We start from the raw sequence: 12,654 nt of genomic DNA on the forward strand, positions 1-12,654 counted from the left end.
TCATTTGTTTTGATATTCACGGTTCTCCTCACCAGATATTCCCTGCCCGCAGGTTTCCTCATGAACCCGCTAAAACTTGGTCTCTGCACAGAGATTTTTTCTCACCACCCATCTCAAGTAACTCACCCCCTCCCACTAGAATGCAAACACCATGAAAAGAGGGAATTTTCCATTTCACCCAAGGCTATATCCTCAGCAGTGGACTGGTATAAGTTCAGTGTTGGTTGAATAACTTTAAATATATATATATATTTACTTTTTGTTTGCACCCTAATTTTATAAATGAATCTAAGTCACACATTCAAGGTTAGCCAGTAGCTCCTGCAAGAGCTGCATTGTCAGCTAGCTCCCTAGCCAACCAATGCTTTTCCACTGTGCCCTGCAATTAGAAGTTTTTCTTTCCTTTTTTTTTTTAATATTTCATTTTGTATTGAGGTATAGCTAATTAACAATGTTGTGATAGTTTCAGTTGAACAGTGAAGGGACTCAGCCATACATATACATTCTCTCCCTAACACCCCTCCCAACCAGACTGCCACATAACATAGAGTAGAGTTTCATGTGCTATATAGTAAGACCTTGTTGGTTATACATTTTAAATACAGCAGTGTGTATATAGCGGCATGTCCATCCAAACTACCTAACTATCCCTCCCCCTCATCCTCTCCCCCTCGGGCAACCTAATTTTCTTCTGTAAGTCTTTGAGTCTCTTTCTGTTTTGTAAGTAAGTTAATTTGTATCATTTCTTTTTAGATTCCCTTATAAAGGATGTTTGTTGTGCAGTATTTCTCCTTCTCTGTTTGACTTTTTTCACTCAGTATGAGAGTCTCTAGGTCCTCCCATGTTGCTATAAATGGCACTATTTCATTCTCTTTAAGGCTGAGTAATATTCCATTGTATACAAGTACCACATCTTCTTTATCCTAGGATTCTTTTGTTTTATTTTCATTTTAGTCTTTTCCTTTTATTATGTGTTCATGTGTCCAGGTTTTCACAGTTTTCTCCTTTCCTAAATATATTCTTATTAAAAATATTTGGAGATTTTTTTCAGACAGTATGAGTAATATTTACAGTGTTTTATTTGATAAAGATAAGAATGAGGATATAGAGGTGTATGTATCTCCTAGGATAAAAATGCAGAAATTGTAATAAGCATTTTGTATTTGTGCCTGCTAAAGAAACTCTGGAAGAATATGCATGAAATGAAGAACAGTGGGTACAATGTATGGACATATATTAGAAAAGGGAAGAAAATAAAATGGTTCCTTTAAAGCTCTTAAAATTTTTTTAATTTTTAAATTATGCAATGGTATTCTTTACTCAATAAAGAAATAAAATTTGAAACCCTTCACACAAAAAATCATTTATATATATGAAAGTTCATTTGTGATCATTTTTGTTTTCAAAAGCAGAGGGAAAATGTGGTCACACCCACATGTGGTTACCAAGTCACATAATTGGGGTAGATTTGCAAGTGTTTCATAGTTATCATTCAACTTCTGAACAATATGTAGAATATTTTAGGAATTTCAAATGCTAGCATATAATTTTTCTGCCATACTAGAGAAGGAAACACAATGATTAAAACTGCCAAGAAGGATGAGAAAACTTAAAAACAAATTTAATCCTTTTACTGATTAAATTTGGCTAATTCTTTTGCTGGGGCTTCCCTGGTGGCTCAGTGGTAAAGATTTCACCTGCAGTGCAGGAGATGAGTGTTTGATTGCTGGGTTGGGAAAATCCCTTGGAGAAGGAAATGGCAACCCACTCCAGTATTCTTGCCCGGGAAATCCCATGGACAAAGAAGTCTGGTGGGTTATGGTCCCTGGGGTCACAGAAGAGTCGGACATAACTTAGTGACTAAACGACAACAGCAACAGTTCTTTTAATTAATGGTTTTCATATAGTATTTAAGTGAATTATGTTCATAATTATTACAAAGACCCTCACTGGGACCTATAGCAAGGAAGAGTATACAATTTTGGGAAGAAGATTCCATTTAGGTGGAGAACATTAACATTGAAGGAAATATCATGATTTTGAGGAGGATTTTATAACATGGCCAGCTAACCTTACCAAGATCATCAAACATAATCAAAGTTTTAAAAGTTGATTGACAGTTATAAATTAGTGTAGGCAAGTAAAATATGAGAAGCAAATCTATGCATATGGTTAAAGATGAATGAACTAATTTTTCTTGGATTATAGTCCCATGAACCTACAGCTTTCACGATGAATAAAAGAATCCTCTATGTAAGCCTAAAGACATTTCTCTGTATTTTCTCCTGACTCTTATTTTTTTTTTTCAGGTTAGCTGATTTAATTAAATATTCTCTAAAACACTGGATGTTAAGAAATGTACAAAATCTAAGATCCTGAAATCTCCCAATTTAACGTTGATTAAAATCGATGAGTTTGGAGTTTTCTATTAAATCAAAAGCTGCTGGCTTTCAGTAACTCTTTATTTTTGGAGAAACAGCTTTTTCTTTGTGTAACAAAAAGGCTTAGGAAAGCTTCTTAAAAAAAAAAAAAAAAAAAGACTTGTAGGCTGCTGAGTCTTAAAATAGCCTTTAAGGAACATCCCAGATGTAGCAAGATGTGTAAATGCATCTGGACCCAAACCCAAGGAGTAAAGTGTACCGCAGTTCAGGACAAGCCCCTTCTTGGGGTCACATCCTCCAACTCAGTACCAGTGTTGCATTGTGGGTGCCTTCCCTGGAACTCATCAAAGCAAAGGCCATTTCTTTTGTTTCCTTTCTATTTATCTCATTTCGTAAACAGCCTACTTCCTCGCTGTGTAAATATTAGCTCCACAATATGTATCACCAAATGACCAAAGTATAGAAACTTAGTTAATGCAAAAATGTATTTCCCGAGACAACTGTGTTTCTCAGATTGCAAGAAGTTTGATATTTACCAAGGGCCCTCTATGTACTGTGGCCCAAAGTTCCTAAATAAGAGACTTAAGCCGTGCCCTCAAGTAATTCATCACATGTCATGAAGGAAGAAAATACACATTTTTGAAATCTGTATTGGATATAAATTTTGTTGAACAGTAACTCTGTCAAGGAATTAAGAGCTGTTAATAGAAATGTGGAAATGAATAGGAAAAGCTTTTGTCTCAGTATTAGCTAAAGTAATGCTGAGGGCAGGGTAGATTGAGGTCCATGAAATGTGAGAAAACAAAACAAATACTGATGGAAAACACCCATAATTGGTCTTCAAATGTTTTAGAGATAAGGAATTCTAAGATAAAAACAATTTAAGGATTATCCTTATGTTACCCACTCTGACATTGCTTAATTTTGCATTCTTTTATTTCTATAGGGGATGAATGATGGGAAAAGATTGCTTCTTTGCAGGGTACTAATAGAACACAATAATTTCTCTAACAAATTGACTCCAAAATGTATAATGACTCAGTCAATAGGTTAGTTCTTGGCCATATAACAGAGCAGATGAATGGGTTGATGAAATGGCTTATCTTCATTCTGGGACTCAGGTTTAGAGAAGTGTAGCTATCTTTAATGGGGCTTCCCTGATAATCCAGCAGGTAAAGAATCTGCCTACAATGCAGGAGATGCAGGTTCGATCCCTGGGTTGGTAAGATCCCCTGGAGGAAGAAATAGCAACCGACTCCAATAATCTTGCCTGGAAAATTCCATGGACAGAGGAGCCTGGTGGGTTACATTCCATGGGGTCACAAAGAGTCAGACATGACTGAGCACACAAGAGAACAAATTATATTTAATATACTGTAGCTTCTAAGGTCAGCCTGAGTCTGACTCCATTCTTGTAGAGAGTAGGTGAGAAACACGGAAGATGTTTAGTGGGCTGTTTCAGTGGACCATAACAGAAAATGGTGCACAAACACACCTCAGAAATATCTCAGGGTATGTTTCAGACCCCTACAAGAAAGCAAATAGCACAGTAAGGCAAATCACACATATTTTGGTTTCCCAGTAACATAAAAGCTAAAGCCATGTTTATACTATACTGTTATCTATTAAGTGTACTATAATAGCATTGTCCAAAAATAGTACACTACTTAATTAGAAATACTTTATTGATAAAAATATTAACACTATCTGACAGTGCAGGGTTACCATAAACCATCAGTTTGTTAAAAAAACAAAAGAAAAAGAGAGAGATCTGCAAAGCACAGTGAAACAAAGTATACCTATACTTCATTCCTGCTGTTGGCTAGAGCTTACTCAATAGCTACATTTAACTGCAAAGTAGACTGGAAAATGTAGTCTATCTGTAGTTTCCTGGAAAATAAGAGAATATAGATTTACGGGATTATATGTAAGTCTCTGCCATAAACAGTGAGATAGGAAAGAATAGGGTCTTTCCCAGGTGTCTCAGATATAAAGAATCTGCCTGCAATGCAGGAGACTTGGGAAATGCAAGTTTGATCCCTGGATTGGGAACATCCCCTGGAGAAGGAAATGGTAACCCACTCCAGTGTTCTTGACTGGAAAATTCCATGGACAGAGATTGGTGGGCTACAGTCCATGGGATCGAAAAGAGTCTGACACGACTGAACATGTGTGTACATATGTATTTGGAAGAACGATTGTCCCTGTCAGTGGGTATAATGACCTGCCATGTCAGTTCAGTTTACGCAAGCTGTCTTCAGATATCAAACTACTCAGTAAAATAAGTGACTGTGATGGATGGTCCCAGGTTTATATATTAATTGAAGATCTTATTTTAATTTAATGGTGAATTAGTTTCCTTCTTTTTATCCCCCCCGCTCCTCCCCAGGAAGTGCCATCTGCTAGGAAATTTGACTTTCCAATTAAGGCTTTTGCTAACAGAAGAAAAGTTGTGTTCTTTTCTCTTTGCTTGTTTTCTGTTTTATCTCTGAAAGTCAAAGTCAATCCATCTCTAAAATCTTCCTGATACAATTTTACATATTGTTTTGCATATTGCTTTTTTCCACTTAATACATTTTAAATATTTTTCTATGTCAGTATCACAGATGCATCTCTCTCTCTCTCTTTTTGTTGCAGTGCAGTTTTTGAGATCTTAGTTCCCCTACCAGGATCCAACCCATGCCTCCTCCCGCAGTGAAAGCATGGAGTCTTAACCATTGGACTGCCAGAGAAATTCCCCTGATAGTTGTAAATCCTTCACATTCATAAAATTTAACACACATTATTGTTACTATTGTGAAAGTCTTGTGGATGGAATGAGTCTGAAGCTGGTGGGAGGAGAAGGGACACAGAGCTCACATTTTGTGGGCATTCATTCACCCAACCATCCACAAACGTTTATGGAGTTCCTACTCTGTGCCAGGCGAACACACTAGGCATGCTTAAGCAATGGACATTGACAGTGTATCAGACTCTAGGCTGGGTGGCATACATCTGTTTCATCTTATAATCCTCCCCAAATCCTTCCGAGGCAGAAGTGAAAACCCCTGAAAAATCAAAAGGGCAGCGAGATTAAGTCACTTATCCCAAGTCACTTGTTAGTCAAAGTCAGTAGTAGACCTAAGGTTAGAAACAAAATCTGCCTGACTGTAAAACTGTGCTCTTTCCGATGCACCATCCTACCTCCTAAGGCAAGTGTCTATTTACCTGATCATCCACAGGGTCTTGAGACCTTGATATGTATCTGTACATAAAATGAAGTAATGGAACCAGAGGAGTTAAGGGATTTGAGGTGCTACTGGTTTCCCTTGTGGGAACCCCCCTTTAAACAGAAAACTTGCCTTTTGAATATTAAGCACAGATGTTTTTATCCTACCCCCACCAAAGTGGGGAAAAATTCTGAAAGAGGACTTGAGAACAGCCAGAGAGAAAATAATCTATCATTTTCCAGGAAAGTTATGTCACAGTGACGCTTTCCTGAGTCTATTTCTGCCAGCCCCAAACCATGAAGGCAAAATAATGAACCTCTCCCAGAATGCCAAGAACATCCTGAGAGATATTCAGGCATTTGTGGAAACCACAGTATTGTGGTGGCAACAGTTGGGCCAGTTCTTGGCTGGATTCCAGGTTGACTCAAATAAAGGGTGGGGGTTCTGGCCATGGGGTATTGATGGGTACTTTGAAGCCTGCCAACATACTCAGATGGTATTAGGTGACCCTAGGATTACAGGAACAGGGATGATCTAATAAAACAATTGGGGTCACCATTAATAAATGTATAGCACACTAATCAAAAGATCTGGGTCCGACTTTGATGGGTATAAAAGTTGCTTCCTAAAAAAGCCATTATATTCATTTATATTATTATGGTTACCATTTACAGTAAGCACTAAATGTTGATTCTTTCCACATAAATTAATTGATCTCTTACTAAGTGCTTGCTGCTGCTGCTGCTAAGTCACGTCAGTCATGTCCGACTCTGTGCGACCCCATAGACGGCAGCCCACCAGGCTCCCGTCCCTGGGATTCTCCAGGCAAGAGTACTGGAGTGGGTTGCCCTTTCCTTCTCCAGTGCATGGAAGTGAAAAGTGAAAGTGAAATCGCTCAGTCGTGTCCGACTCTTCCCGACCCCATGGACAGTAGCCTACCAGGCTCCTCCCTCCATGGGATTTCCCAGGCAAGGGTACTGGAGTGGGCTGCCATTGCCTTCTCCATGCTAAACGCCTAGGTTGAGGATAAAGTGATGAACATTTTGGCAAACTCACACTTAACCTTCTCATAGGGGAAACAAACAGGCATATAAATAGAAATTAAATAATTTTAGGTAACGATGGGAGAGAAAGTGTTTAGAGGTAAAAGGGCAATTTACTTTCAAAGGAATCAGATTAAGGACAAGAACTAGTGGGGTAGAGAGGGGAAAACCCTTTAAACATAGATTAAGGAGAGTAATAGAGGTGACATTTGAGCAGAGGTATGAATGATTGGGGGAGAATGTTGGAAAAACATGTTTGAGGCACAGAAAACAGCACTTTAAGAGATGCTGAGCAAAAATAGGGGAAGATTGGAGAACAGAAAATCTCAGAGGCAGTCAGCCGCCTCACAAACCATGGTGAGGACTATGAATTTTATTCTAAATCTAAAGGGAAGCTAGTGTACTTTTAAAGGAATTATTAAAATCTGATTTGCATTTGTATGTGATTACTATTGCTGCTAATCAGTAGCTAATCTACACCAGAGTAAAAATGGAAGTAGCCTAATTCGAAATTTCTCAAATATTTCCATCCAAAGCATGAAACTGGCTTGGCTTAGAACGGCAAAACAAATAGGATGAGACAGACAAGGAAACTGCAAGTCAGAAATAGAATGTTTTAATTTTAGCTTATACTAAAGGTGAGACATATAAGTTCCTTGCCCTCAGTAAGTTTACATTCTAGGGGGAAGGTGAGAAATTCACAGATAAACTGATTACATAAAAGTCAGAAATCATGTCAAATCATATTAACAAGTGGAATACAGAGAATTGAAATATGAATAGGTGAGTGAAATGAAAGGTGACTGGGTAGCCAGGGAGGAACTCTTTCTTTTTTTTTTGTTTAACTTTTTATTTTTATACCATTTCAGGCCTGCAAAAACATTTTAAGATTAGTGCTGTTTAGCCAGATTCTCTGATGTTAACACTTAACTGCTGGTGGTTAGAAATATTTGTGTTTGTGTCAGCTATTATTAAAAAATGCTAGATTCTAAAAATGTTCAATAAACATTTCCTGTAGTGAAAATATAGAATTATACTCTCTTTTCAATTTGGTTTTCTCTAAGTTTCCCAGGGATGAGGAATTAACATCTAACATATGTAAATAGCTTATATAACTCAATATCAGAAAAACACAGACAAGCCAATTGAATAAAGGGCAGAAGCACTAAATAAGCATCTTTTCAAAAAGGAAATGCAGATGGAAAACAGGCACATGAAAAGATACTCAACATTGCTAATCACCAGGGAAATGAAAATCAAAACCACAGTGAGCTATCATATCACACCAGTCAAAATGACTGTCTTCAAAAAGAACACAAATAACAGGTGTTGACGAGAATGTATGGAAAAGGGAACCCTCATTCACTGTTGGTGGGAATGTAACTTGGTACAGATGTGGGAAACAATATGAAAGTTTCTCAAAGAAACTAACAGAACCACTATACGACCCAGCAATTATACTCCTGGGTGTATATATATATATATATAACTTGTGTGCTTTATATATGAAGAAGCATTTGAAAAGATGTTCATAACAGCACTATTTATAATAACCAAGATATGGAAGCAACCCAAGTGTTTGTCAACAGAGGAATGGATAATGAAGATGTGGTATGCATATATACATAATCTATATATTAGGCATATATATATATATATAAATATTACTCAGCCAGAAAAAAGAATGAAATCTTGCCATTTGCAACAACATGGATGGACTAGGAAGAGATTATGTTAAGTGTGATAAGTCAGAAAGGTGTAAGATAGGCTATAGGGTTGTATTGTACAATGTAGAAAATATAGCCAATATTTTGTAATAACAGTAAATGAAATACAATTATCAAAATTGTATAAAAATTTAAACAAAACAAAACACAACATGCTCTCATAATCAAGGATTTTCTTCTCTTTTTAGTTAAATGTTGACTGCTTGGGTCTGAAGCTACCTAAGGACCCAAGCAAATAACCTCAGACATCTTCCTGCTCACTACAAGTGTCTCAAGCTTTCAAGTATGTACATACATAGTAGAATCTTTGCCCCCCCTGTCTGAGCAGTCCGAAACTCTGGCCCCCAATCAGCATGTGGTTACTGTGAGCCCTGATCATGACTTAATTATAAAGCTTGTGTCTGTGCTCAGTAACTCAATCATGCCTGACTCTTTTCCACCCCATGGACTGTAGCCCACCAGGTTCCTCTGTCCACAGAATTCTCCAGGCAAGAATACTGGAATGAGTTGCCATTTCCTCCTCCAGTCACAGGGCTAGCTCAAAATAAAATAGAGATGCTGGATAGAAATTTAGAAACATTGTTATTGATAATTTTTTTTTCTTAATTAAAACTGAAGTGTAACAGGTGGCACCAGTTGTAAAGAACTCGGCTGCCAATGCAGGAGATGTAAGAGATGCTGGTTTGATCCCTGGGTCAGGAAGGCAACTCACTCCAGTATTCTTGCCTGGAGAATCCCATGGACACAGGAGCCTGGCCATAGGGTCGCACAGTCTGACATGACAGAAGTGGCTTAGCATGCACGCACACAAAGCCTAATGGTGGGAGGCGAGTCAGGCATGTTTTCTAAATAACATCTTTGCCTGTGTTACTCCTTTTTCTTTTGGACTCTTGCTATAACTAATACACATTACTTTTAGAGTCTTTAATAGCTTTCAGCATCAAGCATGTTGGCAAGCACGTTTTCCTGTTTTCTGGGAGTGTTTCAGGAGGTCTGAGCTGTGTCCTACTTTTCCTTTTACACCCAGCATTTAGTCCAAAGCTCACCACATAGTAAGTACTTAATAAGTAATTCACAAATAAACATATGTGTATGTACATATGTATATAAACATATACGTATATATAAGGTTAAAAGACTACAGAAATCAGGAGTAAACAATAATACATTATGTTTGGAAAACCCTTTTACCACAAAGTAAGAAAAAAATCATGGAGTGTGTCTATAAAATGCTAGGAACTTGAGAAAGAGATTCTTGTTTTAAAAAATAACTTAAGAAACATCTTTTTGATAACAGTTTTATTTTTTTTTTTAAGGCACAGGGGATTTGTAATTTAATGCCCTAACCACTCAAGAATATTTATTAAAAAGAGCAAATGAATGAGTAAATGAGTTTGATAGAGAAACAACTTTCTTTGAAATGGGAAGCATCAAGGTTCTTTCAAGTTTATTTTAAGTAGAAAATAAAATATACATACACACAGATAAAATGCATTCAACAAAGTGTTGATACCTAACACACACAATTAGAAATGCTCTCTCTTTTACTTCCAGACCGTCTGGTGGGTTTGCCAGTAACCGTACCTTTAAGGTATGTGGAGAGGATAGTAACTCGAGCTGGTCTGGCAGCTCCTGAGTGGGTGGTGGAGACAGCTTGGCTTTGAATGGGCCCTTTGATGGAGCCAAGCATCTCCCATCTCTGGGAGCCTTATTCTCATTAACACTTGCCCCTGGGGGCAACTCTTGGTCAAAAGGAAAGCAGACAGGAGTGCACCCACTCTGGGCATTGCCCTATCACTTTGGGACTTTCCTGACTGGCTTTGGCACTGGCAGTCCATTCAGTGGCTGGTTTCCCATTCTCACAGGTGGCCTCTTCCTTTCTAGGTTGCTGACCTGAAGATAGATGCGCAAATGGCAGCTTTAGGAGAGCTGTGGTCTTCGCGCTCAGGGCGCCCGACAGCTGGCCATACTCCATTGTGAACCACCCGTAAACGATCGAAACTTTTGCTCTATTCCCAGGGGACCCCCCATTAAAATGATTTTGCATTCACTACCTGCCAAGAGGACCTGTAAATGAGCCAAAAGGAGTAGCAGATTAAGCGTAATTATGAATTCTGAGTGGAAAGGAGTAGTTGGAGATTGTTTGCCATGAAAGACCTGGTTTTTTTTTTTTTTTTTTTTTCCCTCCTGAAAATTCACATAAGGAAGTATTGAATGGTCCATGGAGTCTTTTGTATTTAAATGTGCTTTGCAATTAATGCTTCTCCTTGTGCTTTCATGGAAACAGATAGAAAACCTCCCAAACTTGAAAGCTGTTTTTAGAGTTGGATTTTTGATTTGCTCAAATCTGTATCCAATCAACACTGAATTTTCTAGATAAGTATTTTTAACATTTATTAACAAGAACCAGTACCAAATGCATTTCCCAGGCTTAGTTGTCAATGAGCGGCTAATCCCTAGGGATTTATAAACCAGCACAACTGGGTAAGGATTCAAAGGCCTCTTACAGGCTCTTCTAGGGTACTTAATGTGTCCCCATCAGGAATAAGTCATTGTGCCATTTATTCTTTTGTCTTTTCCTTCTTCACGAATAGAAAAAGAAAAGTTCAAGATGTTGAACATAAAAATATTTGCAGTGCCTGCAGACACGGCATCAATTCGCATCCGTGAATGTTTACAATGTTCCTGATTTGCTTTTAAGTTTATAAACATAATAATTTTGTCAACTAAAAAAAAAGTGCTATGAATTATTGATATACCATACCAATGATTTAACGTGCTAAATAAAAATGAGTTCTGTTTTCCTTTCTCAAGCACACAACTGGATAAAAGTGAAAACTTTTTGTGATTTGCTTTAAAATTACTAACATGATTCATCACTTTTTTTCATGTTGTCCACAGATTTTCCCCTCTTTTCAATTAGCAGTCCCCAACCTTTTTGGCTCCAGGGACTGATTTTATGGAAGACAATTTTTCCATGGACTGAGTTGCCAGTGGATGGTTTCGGGATGATTCAAGCACATTCCATTTACTGTACACTTTGTTTCTATTATTATTATATCAGTTCCACCTCAGATCATCAGACATTAGATCCTAGAGGCTAGAGACCCTCTGTTAAATACTTTTATCTGTATATAGGAGTAGAAATTCAAGATTTCTTTGTGGCTATGTAAATATTCTATTTATCTTTCCTAAAATGTGTTATCAACTACCATCACACTATTAGGAAAGTAAGATCAGAAATTGTGTAAAAATTCAAGTAAAAATGCTGATTTTTGTAAAATAAGCTTGGCAGAAAGCTGGACGATGACAATGATTAGGACAGTAATACTGATAACAGCTAGAAAATACCATATAATATGTCAGACACCGAACTTTCTACCTCTATTATCTTCTAAATCTTCATAAATCTATAGAGGAGTTACCACTATTATCTTCACTTTATAGACAGAGTCTGAAGCCTAGAAGGTTTGTTAGTTTCCTAAGATCATAGGGTAATTTTTAGCTGCTGCTGCTAAGTCAAGTAAGTCGTGTCCAACTCTGTGAGACCCCATGACAGCAGCCCACCAGGCCCCTCTGTCCCTGGGATTCTCCAGGCAAGAATACTGGAGTGGGTTGACTAGAGGCTGAAATTTGAACCTTGACATGCATGTGTTCCATGGATTTTATATATATATATATATATAGTTTTAATTACTTTCAGAGTAACCTTATAGAACAAACAAAAATGCCAGTCTAATTTCTTTCTAATCATCTTTATACAAAATATACCCTCCTGTTTCTTATATTCTTTTTTTGTTTGTTTGTTTCTTATATTCTTAAAAATTATTTAAATCTACCCACTGTATGTGGTTTTAAAGCAACTAATGCATTTGGCTAAAAGATAATCCAGATGTTTAGTCAAAGATGCACAGAGCCCAAATTCCAATTGAATTAAATTTTCACTTTTATCCAGTTGTGTGCTTGAGAAAGAAAAATAAAACTCACTCTTATTTAGCATGTTAAATCACTGGTATGGTACATTAGCAATTCGTAAAATTTGTTTTACTTTTTCAGCTGACAAAGCTCTGTTGAACCATTTCTATTATGTTTCTGAAAAATGCTTAATGATGAAGTATATATAAGATGAGAACAAAATGCAGATACTCTGCCCTCACATGATCTGTGCTTCTTCGTAGATCCATCACCCCATAGAATTAATGGTTCATGTTTTTAGCCTCATTAATGAAGCTATTTTTTTAGCAAGACAAATTATATTGCTTCCTTCATTGCTGATATTCGATTATTTAAGTGG

This window comes from Dama dama, chromosome 8, assembly GCF_033118175.1.
Source record: "Dama dama isolate Ldn47 chromosome 8, ASM3311817v1, whole genome shotgun sequence".
NCBI classification, from domain to species: domain Eukaryota; kingdom Metazoa; phylum Chordata; class Mammalia; order Artiodactyla; family Cervidae; genus Dama; species Dama dama.